We start from the raw sequence: 24,069 nt of genomic DNA, 5'->3' as shown, positions 1-24,069 counted from the left end.
CGCTGGTGAGTACGGACTCGGTGAGTCGAAGAGCCTGTTTCCGCGCTGTAGCTCTTAAAAAAGAGATTGCCATTGAAGAGACTAGGGTCTCATGCAGCCAAAGGCACAACAACCACCAATGGTGGAACAATGAACATCTAACCCAATGCCTACCTTTACCCTAAAGTTTACTTGAAGTCTGGATTTTTGTTTGGATTGTTTGTGGCATTGAATTCTGCAGAGTACCTTGTAATGACTGGACTCTATCTAAACTAGAGTGATACAGCAGGGAGTCAAGCCCTTCGGCCCTAACTCAGTGGGTCAGGTAACATCTCTGAAGAACATGGATAAATGACGTTTAAGGTCAGGGCTCTTCTTCAGCCTGCCAAAGTTTCATATTCCATTAACTAGCTTGATGGTGTCAATCTGATTATCGTTCAGAGTTAATCCCAACAGTTCTGCATCTTCAATGCTCATCCCATTTCAACAAATCTGCTGACAATGCATTTTCACAAATCACATGGCCAATTGTGACACTGTCCTGTTTAGGAAGGAACTGGAGATGCTGGTTCACACCGAAGATAGATTTTTAGATTTTTTTTTAGATTTTTAGATTTAGATTTAGAGATACAGCGCAGAAACAGGCCCTTCGGCCCACCGGATCCGCGCCGCCCAGCGATCCCCGCACACTAACACTATCCTACATCCACTAGGGACAATTTTTACATTTGCCCTGCCAATTAACCTACATACCTGAACGTCTTTGGAGTGTGGGAGGAAACCGAAGATCTCGGAGAAAACCCACGCAGGTCACGGGGAGAACGTACAAACTCTGTACAGACGGTGCCCGTAGTCAGGATCGAACCTGAGTCTCTGGCGCTGCATTCGCTGTAAGGCAGCAACTCTACCGCTGCGCCACCGTGCCGCAGAAAAATGCTGGAGTAACTCAGCGGGACAGGCAGCATATCGGGATAGAAGGAACGGGTGACGTTTGAGTCGATACCCTTCTTCAGACCTTCTTCAGTCTGAACTCCAAAATATTACATTTACAGATTATATTTTATAATTTACTGATAGATTATATTTACGGATATCTACTGTATCCAATGTTCAGGGTGTGGACTCCTATATATTTCGCAAGTCCCAAGTGGAGGCTCGGCGATCGTTTCACTGAACACCTCCGCTCAGTCTGCCTAAACCTACCTGATCACCCTGTTGCTTTAACTCCCCCTCCCATTCCCACACTGACATTTCTATCCTGGGCCTCCTCCATTGTTAGAGTGAGGCCCAGCGCAAATTGTAGGAACAGCACCTAATATTTCGTTAACAACAGCAGTATGAACATTGACTACAGTTTAAACTAAAGAGATACAGCGAAGAAACAGGCCCTTTGGCCCTCCGGGTCCGCGCCAACCAGTGATCCCCACTATCGTGGATCAACACTATCCTACACCCACAAGGGACAATTTACATTTATACCAATGTCTTTGGAGTGTGGGAGGAAACCAAAGATCTCGGAGAAAACCCACGGGGAGGCAGCACCCGTAGTCAGGATCGAACCCGGGTCTCCGGGCTGCATTCGCTGTAAGGCATCAACTCTACCGCTGCGCCACCGTGCCGCACTTCGACTTCTCGAACTTCAAGTAACCCTTGCTTTCCCAATCTTTCACTCCCTCCACCTTCCCAGTTCTCCAATCCGTCTTAATGTTTTCAACTACATTTTATCTCTGTTTGCTTTGTAGTTACCTTCTCCCAGCTAACAATGATTATAGACTGCAGTGACTAGTGGGGTGCCGCAAGGCTCGGTACTGGGACCCCAGTTATTTACAATATATAGTAACGATTTAGACGAGGGAATTAAATGTGACATCTCCAAGTTTATGGATGATGCAAAGCTGGGTGGCAATGTGAGCTGCAAGGAGGATGCTATGAGGCTGCAGGGTGACTTGGATAGGTTGGGTGAGTAGGCAGATGCATGGCAGATGAATGTGAGATTATCCACTTTGGTGGCAAGAACAGGCAGATTATTATCTGAATGGTGTCAGAATAGGAAAAGGGGAGATGCAACGAGACCTGGGTGTGCTTGTACATCGTTCACTGAAAGTAAACATGCACAGCAGGCAGTGAAGAAAGCTAATGGCATGTTGGCCTTCATTGCGAGAGGATTTAAGTTTTGGAGCAAAGAGGTCCTACTGCAGTTGTACAGGCCCTGGTGAGACCACACCTGGAGTATTGTGTGCAATTTTGGTCTCCTAATTTGAGGAAGGACATTATTGCTATTGAAGGATGGCCGCGTAGGTTCACCAGGTTAATTCCCGGGATAGCGGGACTGACATACGATGAAAGAATGGGTTGACTGGGCTTACATTCATTGGAATTTAGAAGGATGAGAGGCGATCTCATAGAAACATAAAATTCTTAAAGGATTGGACAGGCTGGATGCAGGAAAAATGTTCCCGATGTTGGAGTCCAGAACCAGGGGTCACAGTTTAAAAATAAAGGAGAGGCCATTTAGGACTGAGATGAGGAAAAACCTTTTCACCCAGAGAGTTGTGAATCTGTGTAATTCTCTGCCACAGAAGGCAGTGGAGGCCAATTCACTGGATGTTTTCAAGAGAGAGTTAGAGTTAGCTCTTAGGGCTAAAGGAATCAAGGGATATGTGGAAAAAGCAGGAACGGGGTACTGATTTTAGATGCTCAGCCATGATCATATTGAATGACGGTGCTGGCTCGAAGGGCCGAATGGCCTACCCCTGCACCTATTTTTCGTGTTTCCATGATCTATTCTACATTTTCCTTGATCTCCACTCCCTTTGTCCTGTTTTCACAACTCACACTTCTTTATCTATGTATCCCCCTCTCCCCTGACATCAGTCTGAAGAACGGTCTTGATCCAACAGCCAGCATCTCGGAAGAGACGGGACCCTTTTTCAGACTGATTGTTCGAGAGGGTGGAGGGAAGAGAGCTATAAGAGAGGAAGTGCAGGACAAAACCTGGCATGTCATAGGTTGATACAGGTGAAGGGATTTTTTTAATGTTGGCAGATGGTTGGACAAAGGCCACAAATAAAAACAGAAGGTGTGAGACAAAAGGTTGAAGAACTGCGAATTGGCACAGTTGAATGATGATGAAGTTAACAGCGTTGTGCGTAATTCAATGGCATGGAGAATGATTGAGTGAGCGTGTGAGTTTGCATCAACAACGGCAGTTAGTTGAGTCATGACAATAACAACTGAACCCATTTAGTTCACTAACGTCCTTAAGGGAAGGATATCTGCCAGCCTCATCCAAGCCTGAATTTATATGTAACTCCAGATTCACAGCAATGAGGTTGACTCTTCACTGAAATGTCCTCAGAAGTCACTCAGTTCAGATAGTCATGGGGGTCATACAGTGCGGAAACAGGCCCATCGGCCCAACATGCCCCCGCCAACCAACATGCCCATTTATACTAGTCCCACTTGCCTACATTTGGCCCGTAGCCCTCTAAACCTGTCCTATCCATGTACCTGTCTAATTGCTTCTTAAACGTTGTCCCTGCCTCAACTACCTCCTCCAGCAGCTCGTTCCATACACCCACCACCCTTGGCATGAAAAAGTGACCTCTCAGATTCCTCGTTAATCTTTCCCCCTTCACCTTAAACCTATGCCCTGTGGTTCTCAATTCCCCAACTCTGGGCAAGAGACTCTCTGCGTCCACCCAATGTAATAAAAGCGACCACCACATCAATGGCACTTATTTTGCTGAGTACCAAAGGGGCTCTCCTATCAGGTGGTTGTTCGCAGAGACACATGGCAAGGAAAACAGCAAGTGCTGCTGGACAATCATCAACTAGGTGAAAGACACACTTTAAGCTGCATAAAAACCTGTTGGTCTTCCAGTGCAACAATATGTGTGTAAGGGAACGCTACTGCCTGGAACATTCCAGGTTGCAAGGGAACATGCTTAGGAATGCATTAAAGCGGTGCAGCCATGCAAAGGCTGTGTGGGGAAAGACTGCAGTCTACCGTTATGCTGCCATTAGATGCTAAGGTACATTGAACAGTAGAGCACAGGAACATGCCCTTCGGCCCACAATGTCTGTGCCAAACATGATGCCAAAACCCAACTCCCACCCGCCTGCAAATAATCCATATCCTTCCATTCCTTGCATATCCACGTGTTCATAAGCCTTTTAAATGTCAATATCGTACATAAGCCTCCACCACCACACTTGAGGCACACACCTCCCTCTGTGTAAAAAAAAACCTGACTAAATGCAGCCTGCCCAAAGTCCTATAAAGCTGCATCATGACTTCCTGAATCTACACATCTCCTTTAAACTTTGCCTCTATCACCTGATAGCCTGATTTTTCCATCCTGGGTAAAAGATTCTGACTGTCTCCCCTATCTATGCTTCTCATGATTTTATATATTTCTATCAGGTCTCCCCGCGTTCCAGAGAAAACAATCCAAATCAATGCAACCTCTCTCTGTAGCTAATACGTCCTAATTTAGGCATCATTCTGGGGAAAAAAGACAGAGTGCAGAAGTAACTCAGCGGGTCAGGTAGCATCTGTGGAGGACATGGACAGGTGACATTTCGGGTCGGGGCCCTTCTTCAGTCCCAAAATGTCACCTGTCCATGTTCGGCAGAGATACTACCTGACCCGCTGAGTTACTCCTACAGCCTGTCTTTTTTGGAGAGCAGCACCTGGAGTTTGTTGTATCCATCATTCCAGGAAACCTCCTTTCCATTCTTTCCAAAGACTCCACATCCCTCCTGTAATGGAGCGACCAGAACTACGCGCAATCCTCCAAATGCGCCTTAATCAAAGTCCTATAAAACGATAACATAACTTCCTGACTCTTATACACAATGCCCAAACTTTTGAAAGCAATTCAGCAATATCATACTTAAAGGTAGCTGTTATAACCAAAGGCCACATGGTGTCCCCATATGCACAGTATTGCTCTTCCCTTTTTCCAAACCAATATTATTGCGTCACATTTATTTGCCGTTATCCTAACGCATTCTCCCGTTAATATGGCAAGAATACTCAAGGTGGCACATCGCCAAGTATATTAAACGTATAAGTTAATCAATTACTAAAGTATCTACTCGATCACTTGAATCTACTCAAGGCACAAGTCTGTGGCCCAATATTGGTGAATGAAATTAATGGAGAAGGGTTGTTGATGGTTTGACATGGAGGGGGGTGGGATGGGGGTTTGGGGCTATTATTGGGGCTGAAGGTCCTGTTTCTGTCAGGGAGATAGTATGGCTCTACCACTTGGTGGCCCCAACAAAATCATTGGATATGTGTTTAATGCAGGAAAGTAGGAATGCTGAGGCATTGCTCTCTCCCCATCACCTGTCCATGCCAAGCATCAAGTACCCTTCAATGCGAGCGTGTGAACCACGTGCACACAACCCGAACCGCATCTCTACCTTAGCAACAAACTTGTATAGGCAGCACTAAGTGCTTTGGCTTATACTATTAGTCTGTTAACCAGTAATATCTAATAACTTATTTGATTATTGTTTCCTTTTTATTTATTTGTTGTGTGAATATGCCTGTAAAGCTGCAGCAAGTATGAATTTCATTCCAAAGACACAAGATGCTGGAGTAACTCAACAGGCCAGGCACGATCTGTGGGCTCATTATTGACTCCACCCTCCTGAGGTCATTTGTTGTTGGCCCTGATTTGTTCTGACCTTTTCTCGCCTCCAGTTTATTCCCCCCTTCCTCCCCCCCCCCCCCACCCACCTCTACTTTCAGTCTGAAGAAAGATTCCAATCCAAAACGTCACCTATTCTTTTTGTCCAGAGATGTTGCCTGACCTGCTGAGTTATTCCAGCTTTTTGTGTCTATCTCTAGAAAACATGGATGCTGGAGTAACTCAGTGGGTCAGGTGGCATCTCTAGAGAAAATGAATAGGTGATGTTTTGGGTCGGGACACTTCCTCAGACTGATTGTGGGGGGGGGGGGGGGAGGGGGGAACAGGAAGAAAAAAAACCAGGACAAATTAGGGCTGGCAACAGTTGACATCAGGCAGGGTGGTTCCTATAGGCAGATAGTTGGCTTGGAACAGTGTGATCCCAGGAGGGATACATCATTGTACATCTATAACAATGCTAGGAGTGTAGGAAGGAATTGCAGATGCTGGTTTGCGCCATAGATTGACACAAATTGCTGGAGTAAGTCAGCAAGACAGGCTGCATCTTTGGAGAGAAGGAATAGGTGATATTTTGGGTCGAGTCTCTTCTTCAGACTCGTTTGCTGGGATAAATAATAGAGAAAACAGTGTGGGGAAATCTTCTTACTGTTCTTTGATACGAAACAAAGGTTTTTTTTTCTTAACCTGAGAAAGAAGGTAATGCGTCTATTGAAAAAAGGATTGAAAAAGCAGCGCCTCTGAAAAATGTGGCACTCAATACTGATGTGCAGATTTGAAACATTTTCAGACTAGGATAAAAACTGTTGTGTCATTAAGCATTCTTAAAGTGTAAGAAAATAACTGCAGATGCTGGTACAGATCGAAGGTATTTATTTCACAAAATGCTGGAGTAACTCAGCGGGTCAGGCAGCATCTCAGGAGAGAAGGAATGAGTGACGTTTCGGGTCGAGACCCTTCTTCAGACTGAAGAAGGGTCTCGAGCCGAAACGTCACCCATTCCTTCTCTCCTGAGATGCTGCATGACCCGCTGAGATACTCCAGCATTTTGTGAAATAAGCATTTCTTAAAGCATTGTTGTGAAAATTAGAGAGAAGGGAGTCAAGTGTTTTATTGTCATACGTCCCAGATAGAATAAAATTCTTACTTGCAGCAGCACAACAGAATATGTAAACGTAGTGTCCTTTGAACAATATAATAAACGAGTAAAATAAGTTCAGTATGTGCACTCACACACACACACATGTAAATCCAATTGAAAGATTCAACACAAAAAAATTGAAACCATTGAAATAATGTCAATGATGTTATCAAAGACAATGACATCATCGAAAATGACTTCCGGCCTCGACGTCACCACAAATGGAGGTAGAAGGCGGGGTCGTGTCATGTGATTGACGTGCGGAAAGGACCAATCAGGCGCGGGGGCTGGAGGGTGCCGGCCAATGGGAGCGGAGGGGCGGGGGCTGGGGCGGGCCTTGCAGAACACCAGCAGCAAGTTAGGTTGTGGCGGCGGCGGCGGTAGTTGCGATTGTTTGACGGGGAGTGTGAGCGAGCAAGTGGGCCAGGTCAAGGAGAAGGTGAAGGAACCGGTGCACGGAAAGCTATTCAGCGGAGAGTCACGGAGCGTAAACCTGTGGCGGACCAGCCGGAGGTGGTGAAGCAGGAGCAGAAGAAGAAGAAGGAGGAGGCGGTGGGACCGGCGACGCGGCTCTGCCAGGCAAGGCGGTTGGAAAGGTAGGTTCGAAGCTCGCGCTCGGGCCCGCCCCGCCGGTCGCCCTGGCAACCGCGCCTGCGGAACACCGAGTCCGGGGTGCCCGCGCTGTGTGCTATTCGGAGTCCGGGGTGCCAACCTCCCCCTCCCCCCGGCCGTTCCTGGACAGCGGTCGCCCCGGCAACCGCCGCGCGCCTGCCGAAGTACCCGCGTTGTGACCATACAGAGTCCGGGGTGCCCCCTGGATGGCCGCGCTGTACCGATGCAGAGTCGGGGGTATACCGCGCAATGTGTATTCAGAGTCCGGGGTTCTTCCCCCCCCCCTGCCTCCTGGATACCCCGGCAACCGAGCGCCTGTGGACCCCCCTCCCTCAGCCAGCGCTGCGCATTACACAGAGTCCGGGGTACCCGCGCTTGCGACCATACAGGGCCCGGGGTGCTCCAAGATTCCGCACTGTATCAAAGGGATGCCGCCCGCGTTGTATCAATAAATAACCAGCATCTGCAGTTATTTTCTTATACTACGCGTTGTATCAATGTCGAGCTCAGTTCAGTCTGAAGAAGGATCTCGACCCGAAACGTCACCCATTCCTTCTCTCCAGAGATGCTGCTTGTCCCGCTGAGTTACTCCAGCATTTTGTGTCTGTCCTCAGTTTAGTTCATGTAAGAAAATAACTTTCAGATGCTGGTACAAATCGAAGGTATTTATTTCACAAAATGCCGGAGTAACTCAACAGGTCAGGTAGCATCTCAGGAGAGAAGGAATGTGTGACGTTCTTACACTTCAGTCTGAACTGCTGAGTTACTCCAGCATTTTGTGAAATAAATACCTTCGATTTGTACCAGCATCTGCAGTTATTTTCTTACATGAACTAAACTGAGGACAGACACAAAATGCTGCCTGACCTGCTGAGTTACTCCAATACTTTGTGAATAAATACCTTCGATTTGTACCAGCATCTGCAGTTATTTTCTTACACTTCTTCAGACTGAGTTCAGTTCAGTTTATTGTCACGTGTACTGAGGTACATTGAAAAGCTTTCGCTGCGTGCTAACCAGTCAGCGGGAACACAATACCTGCCTCCCTGCGTTGTGTGTCAGTCACACTGTGTGGAAACAGGCCCTTCGGCCCTACTTGTCCATGCTGACCAAGATAACCCATCTACACTAGTCCCACCTGCCCTCCAAACCTGCCCTATCCATGTACCTGTCTAAATGTTTCTGAAGTGTTGGGATAGTCCCTGCCTCAACTACCTCCTCTGGCAGCTTGTTCCATACACCCACCTCCCTTTTTGTGAAAAAGTTACCCCTCAGATTCCCATTAAATCTTTTTCCCTTCGCTTTAAACCTATGGCATGTCCTCTGTTCCTCGATTTCCCTTACTTTGGGCAAGAAACTTTGTGTGTCTGCCTGATCTATTCCTCTCATGCTTTTGTACATGGCTATAAGATCACCCCTCATCCTCCTATGTTCCATGGAATAGAGTCCTAGCCTGCTCCACCTCTTTCTACAGTTCAGTGCAGAGTCTGGGGAACTTTTGAACTTAAACAAGCTACAATATATATATTGAGTCATAGATTTGTCAAGCCCTTCAGCCAACTACATCCATAATGAGAGAAAAGGATTCAAAGTACTGGAGTAATTCAGCGGGTCAGACAGCATCTCTGGAGAACAGTGATAGGTGATGCTTCAGGTTGGGACTGAAGGGTCTTGACCCAAATGTCACCAATCCATTTTCTCCAGCGATGCCACATGACCCACTGAGTTACTTCAGTGATTTGTGTCCTTCCGTCAGCTAACATCTGCAGTTCCTTGTACCCACATCCATAATCACCTTTCTACCTGCCTATATTAATCCTATTTTTGCCCTCGTTAGGGGCATATTTTTCTGTCCCTTGTCTATTTAAGTGTCTGTCAGAACAAAACATACAGGCTTGCACTACGCCACCTGACTATAATAGTTATGAAGGAACTGCAGATGCTGGTTTTCATTGAAGATAGATACAAAATGCTGGTGTAACTCAGCGAGACAGGCAGCATCTCTGGATAGAAGGAATGGGTGACTAAACTCAGTCTGAAGAAGGGTATTGACCCGAAACGTTACCCATTCGTTCAATCCCAAGATGCTGCCTGTCCGGCTGAGTTACTCCAGCATTTTGTGTCTATTGACTATAATAGTTGTTAGATGAATGACTTGTGAATTCCAGTGTGTCAGAATAAAAGTCGTTTACTTTTGATTCATTGCTGGTTGATGAGCTTCTGGCTATTTACCAACCACAGTAGTTAGTAATCCCGCAAAAGTTAAAGGTTTTCTGTACCTCCATCTTTATAAATTTCCACATTGCAACATATTCTTTTGGAACCTAACCCCCTCGATATTTGGGAAAGACCTGTTTTTTTCAATCTATTTCCTCCTAAATGTTTGGTACATTTAATGGCAATATATTTCACTAGGAGAAATGTCTGAAGAAGGGTCTTGTCCCAAAAAGTCACCCATTCATTCTCACCAGAGATGTTGCCTGAGAAATGCTGAGTTACTCCAGCATTTCACTCGGAAGACAAACATTTGTCCTGTTTCTTATCCCATTTTTGCTGGGAACCTGTTTGAGTCTGCGGAAACCACAAAGTGGAATAGGAATAGGAATAATTTATCGTCACATGTGACTGGGCACGGTGAAATTCTTTGCTTGCATACACAATGTATACAAATAGCGGCCACCTATGGCACTGACAAAGTTACAAAGCATGCCGGCTCCTCCTTTTGTCCATCCGTCTCCCCCCCCACCCCCCCCCCCCTCCCAGCGGTTCCCCCACGCCGGGTCCCCATTGTCCTTTGTCGTCGTCCCTCGATTGTCCATTGTTCTCCCCCCCCCCCACCTCCCTCACGACGGTCCCCCAACGCCGGGTCCTCCATTGTTCTTCCCCTCCCCCTTCACGGCGGTCCCCCACACCGGGTCCTCCATTGTTCTTAGACAATAGGTGCAGGAGGAGGCCATTCGGCCCTTCGAGCCAGCACCGCCATTCAATGTGATCATGGCTGATCATTCTCAATCAGTACCCCGTTCCTGCCTTCTCCCCATACCCCCTGACTCCGCTATCCTTAACAGCTCTATCTAGCTCTCTCTTGAATGCATTCAGAGAATTGGCCTCCACTGCCTTCTGAGGCAGAGAATTCCACAGATTCACAACATATGACAGTCCCGCCATTAACCTAGTGAACCTACGCTGCTCGCCCTCAATAACAAGAATATCGTTCTTCTGTGCCAAGGTTTTCCTCATCTCAGTTCTAAATGGCCTACCCCTTATTCTTAAACTGTGGCCCCTTGTTCTGGACTCCCCCAACATTGGGAACATGTTTCCTGCCTCTAACGTGTCCAACCCCTTAATAATCTTATACGTTTAGATAAGATCTCCTCTCATCCTTCTAAATTCCAGTGTATACAAGCCTAGTCGCTCCAGTCTTTCAACATATGACAGACCCGCCATGCCGGGGATTAACCTAGTAAACCTAAGCTGCATGTCCTCAATAGCAAGAATATCCTTCCTCAAATTTGGAGACCAAAACTGCACACAGTACTCCAGGTGCGGTCTCACTAGGGCCCTGTACAACTGCAGAAGGACCTCTTTACTCCTATACTCAACTCCTCTTGTTATGAAGGCCAACATTAGACAATAGACAATAGGTGCAGGAGTAGGCCATTCAGCCCTTCGAGCCAGCACCGCCATTCAATGCGATCATGGCTGATCACTCTCAATCAGTACCCCGTTCCTGCCTTCTCCCCATACCCCCTCACTCCGCTATCCTTAAGAGCTCTATCCAGCTCTCTCTTGAAAGCATCCAACGAACTGGCCTCCACTGCCTTCTGAGGCAGAGAATTCCACACCTTCAACACTCTCTGACTGAAAAAGTTCTTCCTCATCTCCGTTCTCTACCCCTTATTCTTAAACTGTGGCCCCTTGTTCTGCACTCCCCCAACATTGGGAACATGTTTCCTGCCTCTAATGTGTCCAATCCCCTAATTATCTTATATGTTTCAATAAGATCCCCCCTCATCCTTCTAAATTCTAGTGTATACAAGCCTAATTGCTCCATCCTTTCAACATACGACAGTCCCGCCATTCCGGGAATCAACCTAGTGAACCTACGCTGCACGCCCTCAATAGCAAGAATATCCTTCCTCAAATTTGGAGACCAAAACTGCACACAGTACCCCAGGTGCGGTCTCACCAGGGCCCGGTACAACTGTAGAAGGACCTCTTTGCTCCTATACTCAACTCCTCTTGTTACGAAGGCCAACATTCCATTGGCTTTCTTCACTGCCTGCTGTACCGGCATGCTTCCTTTCAGTGACTAATGCACTAGGACACCCAGATCTCGTTGTACGTCCCCTATTCCTAACTTGACACCATTCAGATAATACTCTGATAATACGTACAACGATATTCTTGCTATTGAGGGCGAGCAGCGTAGGTTCACTAGGTTAATCCCCGGAATGGCGGGACTGTCATTTGAAAGACTGGAGAGACTAGGCTTGTATACACTGGAATCCCTCCCCCCCCCCCCTCACGGTGGACCCCCACACTTTCATCGGCCACGGGCCGACCCGCGATGCATCACTGCCGCCACGAGGCTTCACCACCGCCGAGGCCCCATCGTCACGAGGTGCACCACTGTCGACTCCATGGTGCCGACCCGGGCCGACCACTCTGCCGACCCGGACTCAGACCTGCGAGGCCTCAGCCGGGGCCCCGACCGTGTGTGGCTATGAACTCAGCGGGTCAGGCAGCTTATGCGGAGGGAATGGATAGGTGGCATCATTTCGGCTCGGGACCCTTCTTCTGATTGATTGCAGTTTGTGTTTTGCTCAAGGTTCCAGCATCTGCAGTTTCTTGCGTCTCTTGTTTGAGACTGTGTCAGCTGGTTTTTGCCCTTGGAAACAGTTTTTTTCCCCCACTGCATTTAAAGCCTTTTATGATTTTGAGCAGTTATCTTCCTCTCTCCTCCCCTGGTACATTTGTGCAAATCTCTGCTGTTCTTTCACCAAACCCTTGACAATCGTGAGTATGTATTAGCGCAAATGCAGTCAAGAAGGAAATGTTTACACACCGTGTAACTTTATTTGCAATCTGTGACATTAATTGCGATAGTATTTTACGCTGTTCAAATAGGTTGCTGCATATTAGAAAATACTTTGAAATCTTGACGCTGTCTGAACCTCTTGGAGAGGGTTGGTCTCACTAACAATATATATTTTTTATGCTTTGGAATGAATTCAATTTATACTTAACTACTGTTGGGTTGGAAATGAATGGATTTGAGGGGGAAAAAAATCTATGTTGAATGGTTGCACTGTGTGGACTGTTCACTGACTGAGCATGTACTTAAGATTCCTTCAGTGGTGGCATGTGAAACCTCATTCTCTTTTATTTTGAGTAACCGACTCAATGGTGTGATTTAATAATTAAGAACTGAGTACTTGCTTTGTCAGGCAGCATGTGGATTGCTGATGTTTGCTTTGCCACTTTTCTTAGCTTTTCTGTTTGTCCTTTGTGGTCAGGACCCAAGGCTACTGTTTAGTTATTTTTTTAATAGTCGATAAAGAAACACACCAGGTTAAAAAAACACATACAAGGGTGATATTCTGGCTGGAGGTCTGTGACTAGTAGTGGCGGGGATCTGTGCTGGGACCTCTGTTGTTCGTGATGTATATGAATGAATTGGATGGGCGTGCAGTTGGAAGGAAATACATAACAGACGCTGGAATTCTGCGTGGAACACAAAGTGAATCTGAATTACCTTTATTGTCATTCAAAATGAATTGAACGAAAATCATTTGCCACGCAGCCACAACAGTACAGAGTAAAAGACAGAAGACACACAATTTTAACACAAACATCCATCACAGTGACTCCTCCAGACACCCCTTCACTGTGATGGAAGGCAAAAAAAAATCTTCTCTCTTCCCCCATGCTTCTCCCATGGACAGATAGTTCGACTTCTGCCGAGGCGACCGAGGCTCCCGACTCGCGCAGGGAGATGGAAGGCCCCGCGGCCGAACCGCGCCGGGCGATGGAGTCCCGAGCTGCGCCGGGCGATGGAAGGCCCCGTGGCCGAGCTATCGACCGAGGCAGGCTGGAGTAACTCAGTGAGTCAGGCAGCATCTCTGAAAATAGACACAAAATGCTGGAGTAACTCAGCGGGACAGGCAGCATCTCTGGATAGGAATGACGTTTCGGGTTGAGACCCCCCTTCAGTCTTTCTTCCGTCTGAAAAAGTGTCCTGACCAGAAACATCACCCATTTCTCTATCCTGAGATGCTGCTGTCCCGCTGAGTTACTCCAGCATTGTGTGTCTGCCTTCGGTGTAAACAGCATCTGCAGCTCCTTTCTAAGCATCTCTGAAGACCATGGATAGGTGCCGTATCGGGTTGGAGCCCAGCCTGCAGGGACTCGGCCTGAACCCACCACTTTGGATGAAAATATAGATGGGAGCATTATTATGCAGGAGAGCACATGCAAGCAAAGGGCAAATTAGTTGAATTTGGCATTATGTGGGCCGAAGGGGCTTGCCTGTGCTGTACTGTTCTATGTTTGAAGTCATTTTGTGAGTCATTCTTATGTAATGTTTTGAATCCTTTATTGTTAGAGAGTTAGGAAAAAGACTGAGAAGTAGGACGTCGAAGGTGGTTATCTCTGGACTGCTACCGGTACCTCGTGCTGGTGAGGCCAGGAACAGAGAGATAGAGGGTATGAATTTATGGCTGAGGGGCTGGTGCAGAGAGCAGGGATTTAGATTTCTGGACCACTGGGATCTCTTCTGGGCTAGGGGTGACTTGTACAAAAGGGACGGGTTACATCTTAACAGCAGGGGGACAAACATTCTGGCAGGCAGGTTTGCTAGTGCGACACCTGTGGCTTTAAACTAAGTAGTGGGGGGGAGGGGTTAACAAATTGGGAATATGAAGATGAGGTTAAAGGGAATACAGGAGATATTGCAGAAGACTCTCGGAAGAATGGGAACAGAAGTTCTAGTGGGGAAAAGAGATTAAGGGCAGGGCCATTTGTGACCGATGTGAGAGGGGAGGTAAATACAGAAGTTAAAGTGTTGTACTTAAATGCGCGTAGTATAAAAAATAAAGTGGATGAGCTTGAGGCTCAGTTAGTCATGGGCAAGTATGATGTTGTAGGGATCACTGAGACATGGCTACAAGAGGACCAGGGCTGGGAACTGAATATTCAGGGGTACACAACGTATAGAAAAGACAGACAGGTGGGCAGAGGGGGTGGGGTTGCTCTGCTGGTAAGGAATGATATTCATTCCCTTGCAAGGGGTGACATAGAATCAGGAGATGTTGAATCAGTATGGATAGAAATGAGGAATTGTAAGGGTAAAAAGACCCTAATGGGAGTTATCTATAGGCCCCCAAACAGTAGCCTCGACATAGGGTGCAAGTTGAATCAGGAGATAAAATTGGCGTGTCACAAATGTAATGCTACGATGGTTATGGGAGATTTCAACATGCAGGTAGACTGGGAAAATCAGGTTGGAAATGGACCCCAGGAAAGAGAGTTTGTAGAGTGCCTTCGAGATGGATTCTTAGAACAGCTTGTACTGGAGCCTACCAGGGAGAAGGCAATTCTGGATTTAGTGTTGTGTAATGATCCTGATCTGATAAGGGGACTAGAGGTAAAAGAGCCATTAGGAGGCAGTGATCACAACATGATAAGTTTTACTCTGCAAATGGAAAGGCAGAAGGGAAAATCGGAAGTGTCAGTATTACAGTATAGCAAAGGGGATTACAGAGGCATGAGGCAGGAGCTGGCCAAAATTGACTGGAAGGAGGCCCTAGCAGGGATGACGGTAGAACAGCAATGGCAGGTATTCCTGGGAATAATGCAGAGGTTGCAGGATCAATTTATCCCAAAGAGGCGGAAAGACTCTAAGGGGAGTAAGAGACACCTGTGGCTGACAAGGGAAGTCAAGGACAGCATAAAAATTAAGGAGAGGAAGTATAACATAGCAAAGAGAAGTGGGAAGACAGAGGATTGGGACTCTTTTAAAGAGCAACAAAAGTTAACTAAAAAGGCAATATGGGGAGAAAAGATGAGGTACGAGGGTAAACTTCAATAAGATCCCCCCTCATTTAGAAGGATGAGGGGGGATCTTATTGAAACATATAAGATAATTAGGGGATTGGACACATTAGAGGCAGGAAACATGTTCCCAATGTTGGGGGAGTCCAGAACAAGGGGCCACAGTTTAAGAAAAAGGGGTAGGCCATTTAGAACGGAGATGAGGAAGAACTTTTTCAGTCAGAGAGTGGTGAAGGTGTGGAATTCTCTGCCTCAGAAGGCAGTGGAGGCCAGTTCGTTGGATGCTTTCAAGAGAGAGCTGGATAGAGCTCTTAAGGATAGCGGAGTGAGGGGGTATGGGGAGAAGGCAGGAACGGGGTACTGATTGAGAGTGATCAGCCATGATCGCATTGAATGGCGGTGCTGGCTCGAAGGCCTGAATGGCCTACTCCTGCACCTATTGTCTATTGTCTATAAACTAAAGGGCGCAGTGAAACAGCCGTAGTGCCGATGCCTCGCAGCACGGTGACGCAGCGGTAGAGTTGCTGCCTTACAGCGAATGCAGCGCCGGAGACTCAGGTTCGATCATGACTACGGGTGCTGTACTGTACGGAGTTTGTACGTTCTCCCCGTGACCTGCGTGGGTTTTCTCCGAGATCTTCGGTTTCCTCCCACACTCCAAAGACGTACAGGTTTGCGGGTTAATTGGCTGGGCAAATGTAAAAATAAAAATAATAAAAATTGTCCCCAGTGGGTGTAGGATAGTGTTAATGTGCGGGGATCACTGGGCGGCGCGGACCCGGTGGGCCGAAGGGCCTGTTTCTGCGCTGTATCTCTAAATCTAAAATCTAAGCACTGGAGACCCGGGTTGGATCTTGACTATGGGTGCTGTCTGTACAGAGTTTGTACGTTCTCCTGGTGACTGCGTGGGTATTCTCCAGTTGCTCCGGTTTCCTCCGCGTTCCAAAGAGGTGCAGGTTTGGAGGTTAATTGGCTTCTGTAAATTGTCCTCCAGATGCACAGTGCGAAACTGGGATAACATGGAACTAGTGTGCGGGAGATCAGTGGTCGGCGTGGACTCAGTGGGCCGACGGCCTTGTTTCCATGCTGTATATCTGAACTAAATATTTGTTTCATGATAAAATCTTTTAAACATTCGCACCCTCATTCAAAGCACAATTTTGAAGCTCTTGCTGATCATTTGTGCAGTGCCAATGAAATCGCTGTTCATTTCATTTTATCCGTTGGCAGGAGTGCTTGAACTGGTGAAGCCAGCAGTAATCTGATGAAGAAACAAAGAACTGAAGATGCTGGTTTATATCAATGATAGACAAAAAGTGCTGGAGTAACTCATCTGGTCAGGCAGCATTTCTGGAGAAAAAGGGTGGGGGTTTCACGTTTCAGGTCGGGACCCTTCTTTAGGGTGGAGAGAGTTTATGAACATTGAATTCTCTCATTTTAAGTCACATCTACCTGCACTCCGAAGGTATTTATTCACAAAATGCTGGAGTAACTCAGCAGGTCAGGCAGCATCTCAGGAGAAAAGGAATGGGCGAAGTTTCGGGTCGAGACCCTTCTTCAGACTGATGTCAGGGGGTCGGGACAAAGGAAGGATATAGGTGGAGACAGGAAGACAGTGGGAGATCTGGGAAGGGGGAGGGGAAGAGAGGGACAGAGGAACTATCTAAAGTTGGAGAAGTCAATGTTCATACCAATGGGCTGCAAGTTGCCCAGGCGAAATATGAGGTGCTGTTCCTCCAATTTCCAGTGGGACTCACTATGGCACTGGAGGAGACCCATGACAGAATGGTCAGACTGGGAATGGGAGGGGGAGTTGAAGTGCTCAGCCACCGGGAGATCAGATTGGTTAATGCGGACTGAGCGAAGGTGTTGAGCGAAGCGATCGCCGAGTCTGCGTTTGGTTTCGCCGATGTAAATAAGTTGACATCTGGAACAGCGGATGCAATAGATGAGGTTGGAGGAGGTGCAGGTGAACCTCTGTCTCACCTGGAAAGACTCCTGTCTACCTACACTCCCCTCCCCTCCCCTCGTTTAACCAGTTCCACAGTTCATCACATTGTATCCCTCTGGAGCTCACACCTTCCCCAGCCAACAATGGGCCCACCTGGGCACTGCCCTGCCCGAGGTCATTTTTTTGCTGACCCTGAGTGGTCCTGGTCTTTTCCTGCACCTACTTTCAGTCTGAAGAAGGATCCTGACCTGAAATGTCGCCCATCCTTTTTTCTCCAGAGATGCTGCCTGACCCGCTGAGTTACTCCAGTAAACTGTTGAAGGTATCTTTCAATTCACTTTGTTTTGTGCTCTGCGTACCCAGGAGGTTCTGGTTCCAAGGTTCATTCTCTGATACGAACAAGTAATCTATAATGACAACCCAGGGTTTTGGTTTCAGTTTATTATTTCACGTTGATGTACAGTGAGAAGCTTTGTCTTGAATGCTATCTAATCAGATCAAAGAATATCATTTATGAATACAGTCGTCAGACTCGAGTACAATGGATAGAGTGAAGGGGAAGATACAGAGTGCAGAATATAGTTTTCAGCATTGTAGCGCACCAGTTCCAGAGCCAATATCCAATGTCCACAATGGGGTGGAGGAGAATTGGACAGTACCCTTGTTTATGGAAGGCCCATTCAGAAGCCTGATAATAGAGGGTAAGATGCTATTCCTGAGTCTCGAGGTGCATGCTTTCAAGCTTCTGTACCTTCCGCCTGATGGGAGCGGGGAGAAGAAGGAATGACTGCATTTTGGGATTTTATGGCTAGATGTTTAATCAATTGTTACATTCAGAGTCTTGATGGTAATGAGATTAGAACTGAGATGAGGAAAAACTTTTTCAGTCAGAGAGTTGTGAATCTGTGGAATTCTCTGCCTCAGAAGGCAGTGGAGGCCAATTCTCTGAATGCATTCAAGAGAGAGCTAGATAGAGCTCTTAAGGATAGCGGAGTCAGGGGGTATGGGGAGAAGGCAGGAACGGGGTACTGATTGAGAATGATCAGCCATGATCACATTGAATGGTGGTGCTGGCTCGAAGGGCCGAATGGCCTCCTCCTGCACCTATTGACATTGAATGGTAAGTGAGGTTTAGTTTTAGTTTAGAAATACAGCATGGAAACAGGCCCTTCGGCCCACCATTGATCACCCACTCAACACTAGTTCCATGTTAATGTTCCATGTTCCAGTAAATAAAGATAATTACCGTTATTTTATTTTTTAATTTATGCTCATTTATTTTTGCTATCCACTTTGCTGCTGTAATCCTGCAAATTTCTGCGTTGTGGGATGAATAAAGGATTATTATTATTATCACACTTTCACACCCACTCCCTACACACTCGGGGCAGTTTTACAAATGCCGGTTAACCTACTCACCCGCATGTCTTTGGGATGTGGGAGGAAACCGGAGCGCTGCAAGGAAACCTGCGCTGTCATAGAGGGAGAACGTGCAAACTCCAAACACAGGCAGCAGCCGAGGCCAGGATCGAACCTTGGTCCCTGACCTGGGCAGCTGTGAGGTGGCAGCTCTGCCAGTTGGCCGACTGTGCCAAGGTGTTTAGAATTTCCATTTTGGCTAATGCTACGGATGTAGAAACACAGAACTGCAGATGCTGGTTTATACCAAAGTTAGACACAAAGTACTGAAGAATCTCAGCGGGTCAGGCAGCATCTGTGGAGAAAATGGATGGGTGACGTTTCGGATCGGCACCCTACTTCAAATTCCAGGGTCCCGGCCAGAAACTTGGCCTATCCTTTTTCTCCAGAGATGCTGCCCGACCCGCTGAGTTTCTCCAGCACTTTGTCTCCATCAAACGTTTTGGATGTGTCACCTTAAAGTGCATTTTCTTTTCTAATTTATCCTCGTGGGTGGTCCTTCAGAATCGAGGTCGACTTACTTCCACTACAGAGAAGAGTGAAAGTTACCTGTGTATGATTTCTTTAAGGTAGACACAAAATGCTGGAGTAACTCAGCAGGTCAGGAGCGTCGCTGGAGAGAAGGAATAGGTGACGTTTCGGGTTGGGATCCTGGAATTTGAAGTCGGGTGCTGATCCGAAACGTCACCCATCCTTTTTCTCCACAGATGCTGCCTGACCTGCTGAGTTACTCCAGCATTTTGTACCTACTTTTGATACCTTCTACCCTCTGCAGCTTTTTTTTTCCTACTATAATTTCTTGAAAGTGGGCTGGCCTTTGCACACCAGACATCATGCAGTCTTGATGGGTGAGCCCACACTAGTAAACCACAGGAAGACGCACTGTAATATAGGCCAGGAGGCAAAATATTTAAACAGGCACAGAACCAGAAAAGGAGCAGTTAGTTATTCGTTCAAAAATGTTTCCATTTAAGAAACGCAATGTAGGATAGAACACATACATTAACAGGTCATTTGTGATCAACAGCACTTTAAACTCAACCTCAAGGCTTCTCTCATTACCACAATTGCAACATTGGTGTTTGGTTAGTTCTATAACCTTGCATGCTAAAAACTGTAATTGGCTTTTATAATACCCCCAGAATCAAAAGTTATTATACATGAAAATGTAGTAGTCAGTGAGAATGGGCCCGCACCTGTCCTCCACTATCACCCTGTGTTCTGAGCCCCATGCTCTACTCCCTCTTCACACACGACTGTGTTCCTGCATTCGACACCAACACCATTGTCAAGTTTGCAGACGACAACGGTGATCGGGCTTATCACCAACGGGGATGAAACAAACTATAGAGCGGAGGTGCAGAACCTGGCGGACTGGTGCTCGGATAACAATCTGTCCCTAAATACCACCAAGACCAAGGAGCTGATCATCAACTTCCGTAGGTCACATAACGGGGAATATGCCCCGATCTCTATCAACGGGGACAGTGTGGAGAGAGTGTCCAGCTTCAAGTTTCTGGGCACTCACATTTCGGAGGACCTAACATGGTCCAATAACACTGCTGCGCTGGTCAAGAAGGCACAACAAAGACTGTTCTACTTAAGAACACTGAAAAAGTCTGGTCTACCCCAACAGCTGCTGACGACCTTCTACCGCTGCACCATAGAGAACATCCTAACGCATGGCATCCCTGTGTGGTACCTCAGCTGCACGGAGGCAGAAAGGAAAGCTCTACAGCGGGTAGTCCATAGAGCTCAGAGGGCCATCGGAACACAGCTACCAGACTTGGAGGGCATCTACAACACACGATGCCTCAGAAAAGCCATCAGCATCCACAAAGACTCTTCACACCCCTGCAACAGTCTGTTCGAAGTCCTTCTATCGGGCAGACGATACAAGGCCTTCTACGCCCGCACCTCCAGACTCAGGAACAGCTTCATCCCCAGGGCCATAGCTGCTATGAACCGGTCCTGCTGAGCCGGATGGCCACAACGCATAGATCAACTTGCACTTTACCCTATCTAAAAACTGTTACAATTGTTTCGTTTCGTTGGGTTGCTGTTAATTACTTAAATTATTGCATCGTATGGGAGGCGCATTCCCAATCTCGTTGTACCCCTGGGTACAATGACAATAAAGATGTATTGTATTGTAGTGTACAAACAAAGAACTGCAAATGCTGGCTTATACCAAAGATAGACATAAAGTGCTGGAGTAACTCAGCTGGTCAGGCAGCACCTCTGGAGAAAAAGGATAGGTGACATTTTGGGCCGGGACCCTTCATCGGACTGAAAGGTTTTGGAACCTGTTTCTCTGGTGTATGACACGTCGGCCCACCATGTTCAGAGCAACACAAAGTACTGGAGTAACACCAGCACTGTAATACAATCCTCAAGCTTATTCTGCCAGTTAATATGATCAAGGCTCCAGCATTTTGTGTCTATTTGTGTATTAACCAAATACAATCCTTCAACCTTCCTCTGCCAGTTAATTTGAGCAACACTCCAGCACTTTGTTTTTTTGTAAACCAACATCGGCACTACCTCTTTTCTACATGTTTATGGTGACCTTTGTACCTACCTACACCTATCCCACTCAATAGACAATAGGTGCAGGAGTAGGCCATTCAGCCCTTCGAGCCAGCACCACCATTCAATGTGATCATGGCTGATCATTCTCAATCAGTACCCTGTTCCTGCCTTTTCCCCATACCCCCTGACTCCGCTATCCTTAAGAGCTCTATCTAGTTCTCTCTTGAATGCATTCAGAGACTTGGCCTCCACTGCGTTCTGAGGCAGTGAATTCCACAGATTTACAACTCTGACTGAAAAAGTTTTTCCTCATCTCCGTTCTAAATGGCCGACCCCCTATTCTTAAACAGTGGCCCTTGGTTCTGGACTCCCCCAACATCGGGAACATTTTTCCTGCCTCTAACGTGTCCAACCCCTTAATAATCATATATGTTTACTCACCGACACTTGGTCTGTAACATACTATACCTTGGTGTCAAGGCACTGGATATCTTTCTCTTTCACAGAATACTTTTTAAAGCAACTTAATCCTGGCATTTACTCCACACATCTGTTTCCATGATAACTTGCTAGGCTTCGTCACATCCTCACCTCCCTTTTCCACCTCCCACCCCCACCAATGTAATGACTCCGGAGAGGGTCCCACCCTGAAACATTGTCTGTCCATTCCCTCCAAAGATGCTGCCTGACCTGCTCTGTTTAGTTTACAGATACAGCGCGGAAAAAGTCCCTTCAGCCCACCGAGTCCGCACTGACCAGTGATCCCCATGCACTAGCACTATTTTACATACTAGGGACAATTTGCAATCTTTACCAAAGCCAATTAACCTACAAACCTGTAATTCTTTGGACTGTGGGAGGAAACCGGAGCACCCGTACAAAACCCACGTGGTCACAGGAAGAACGTTCAAACTCCATACAGACAGCATTCATAGTCGAGATTGAACCCGGGTCTCTGGCGCTGTAAGGCAGCAACTCTACCACTGCGCCATCGTGCCTCCAGCACTTTGTGTCTTGCCCAAGATTCTTGCATCTGCAGTTCCTTGTATCGCATCTCAGCATCATCCTTTGCACTCCATGCATGACAGCAATTCTTGATGGCTTTTGATATTTATATCAAAAATTGCTGTCAAGTATATCTATTGAGTGCTGTGTTCACAAATCTGTTGTGCTGCTGCAAGTCAGAGTTTCAGTGTTCCGTTTTGATACATATGACAGTAAAACACTCCTGACTCTTCAATTGATAGGTGATCCCTTTAATATCAGTCTGCTGGGCTGGAAGCATAGAAACACAAGCAAAAATGAGCAGCGAGATGCTGTTCAATCCTCAAGCTTGCTCTGCCAGTAAATATGATCAATGCTCCAACACTTGGTGTCTTTTTATTTGTAAATCAGCATCTGCAGTTCCTTGTGTCTCCATTTTACAGTCCCACATAATATGGTTCGTGGCCACTTTGTGTAAAAGAAAATTGGAAGGATGGTCCCTGCATGGCACAGCTTATCTGGTTAAAGACAGACACAAAACGCTGGAGTAACCTAGCAGGTCAGCCATCATCTCTGGAGGAAATAGATAGGTGACATTTCAGGTCCTGACCCTTCGGACTGATTGCAGTGGGGAGCCGGGGAAAAAATGGAAGCGGGAAGGAGCCGGGCAAACCACGGCTGGCAACAGATACCTCAGGGGAGTTGCTTCCCTCGCAGGCAGATTACTTGGTATTACGTACGTCCAACAATCTGACAATCCGGGGAACTCCCTCGCCTGAGGTAATCTGCTGTTGACCGTGATTTGTCTGCCCCCTTTTCGCTCCAGTTTTTTTTTTCCGGCTCTCCCGTGCAATAATTTGGAAGAAGGATCCAGAACCAAAAGGTCACCTGTCCATGTTCTCCAGAGATGCTGCCTGACCTGTTGAGTTACTCCAGAATTTTGTGTCTATCTTTGGTATAAACCAGCATCTGCAGTTCCTTATTACGTATAAGATTATTAAGGGGTTGGACAGGTTAGAGGCAGGAAACATGTTCCCAATGTTGGGGGAGTCCAGAACAAGGGGCCACAGTTTAAGAATAAGGGGTAGGCCATTTAGAACTGAGATGAGGAAAAACCTTTTCAGTCAGAGAGTTGTGAATCTGTGGAATTCTCTGCCTCAGAAGGCAGTGGAGGCCAATTCTCTGAATGCATTCAAGAGAGAGCTAGATAGAGCTCTTAAGGATAGCGGAGTCAGGGGGTATGGGGAGAAGGCAGGAACGGAGTACTGATTGAGAATGATCAGCCATGATCACATTGAATGGCGGTGCTGGCTCGAAGGGCCGAATGGCCTCCTCCTGCACCTATTGTCTATTTTGCTGTTTATGGAAACTGGCATTACAAAATCAGCTGCCACATTTTCTACATTACTCTTCCAAAGCACTGAAGCTCCAAGCTGAACCGGTACCAACAGGAAACTACAATGCTCTGGTAGCACAATGGCGCAGTTGTGCAGTTGCTGTCCAACAGCAACTAGACGCCCGGGGTGGAGTCAACATCGTGGAAGCATATGTGTGCAGTTAACGGGAATGAGAGTGCACGTTTAAACTAACAGTGCAGGGGATGGGAACCAATGCAAGACGACAGAGGGCCATAAAAGGAGGACAGAAGCAAAAGGTAGAAGGGAGATAAGAAAAACAAACCTGAAAGCTTTGTGCCTTAATGCAAGGAGCATTCAATAGACAATAGGTGCAGGAGT

General features: G+C 46.9%; 1 protein-coding gene across 3 annotated transcripts in view; it reads left to right on the top strand.

Moving 5' to 3' along the window:
• The first annotated feature begins 7,143 nt into the window (after window positions 1–7,143).
• pak1 (p21 protein (Cdc42/Rac)-activated kinase 1) overlaps window positions 7,144–24,069 on the top strand; it is a 187,426-nt gene continuing 170,500 nt past the window's right edge. For 2 of the 3 annotated variants that reach the window (XM_078402023.1, XM_078402016.1), the window contains exon 1: window positions 7,144–7,376. The gene's annotated coding sequence lies outside the window, so the exon portion shown is untranslated. The remainder of the gene's footprint in view (window positions 7,377–24,069) is intronic. The other variant, XM_078402027.1, reaches the window with a different exon arrangement.

This window comes from Rhinoraja longicauda, chromosome 7, assembly GCF_053455715.1.
Source record: "Rhinoraja longicauda isolate Sanriku21f chromosome 7, sRhiLon1.1, whole genome shotgun sequence".
NCBI lineage: Eukaryota > Metazoa > Chordata > Chondrichthyes > Rajiformes > Arhynchobatidae > Rhinoraja > Rhinoraja longicauda.
The sequence above is the reverse complement of the archived record's forward strand: the minus strand, read 5'-3'. Positions and strand labels throughout refer to the sequence as shown.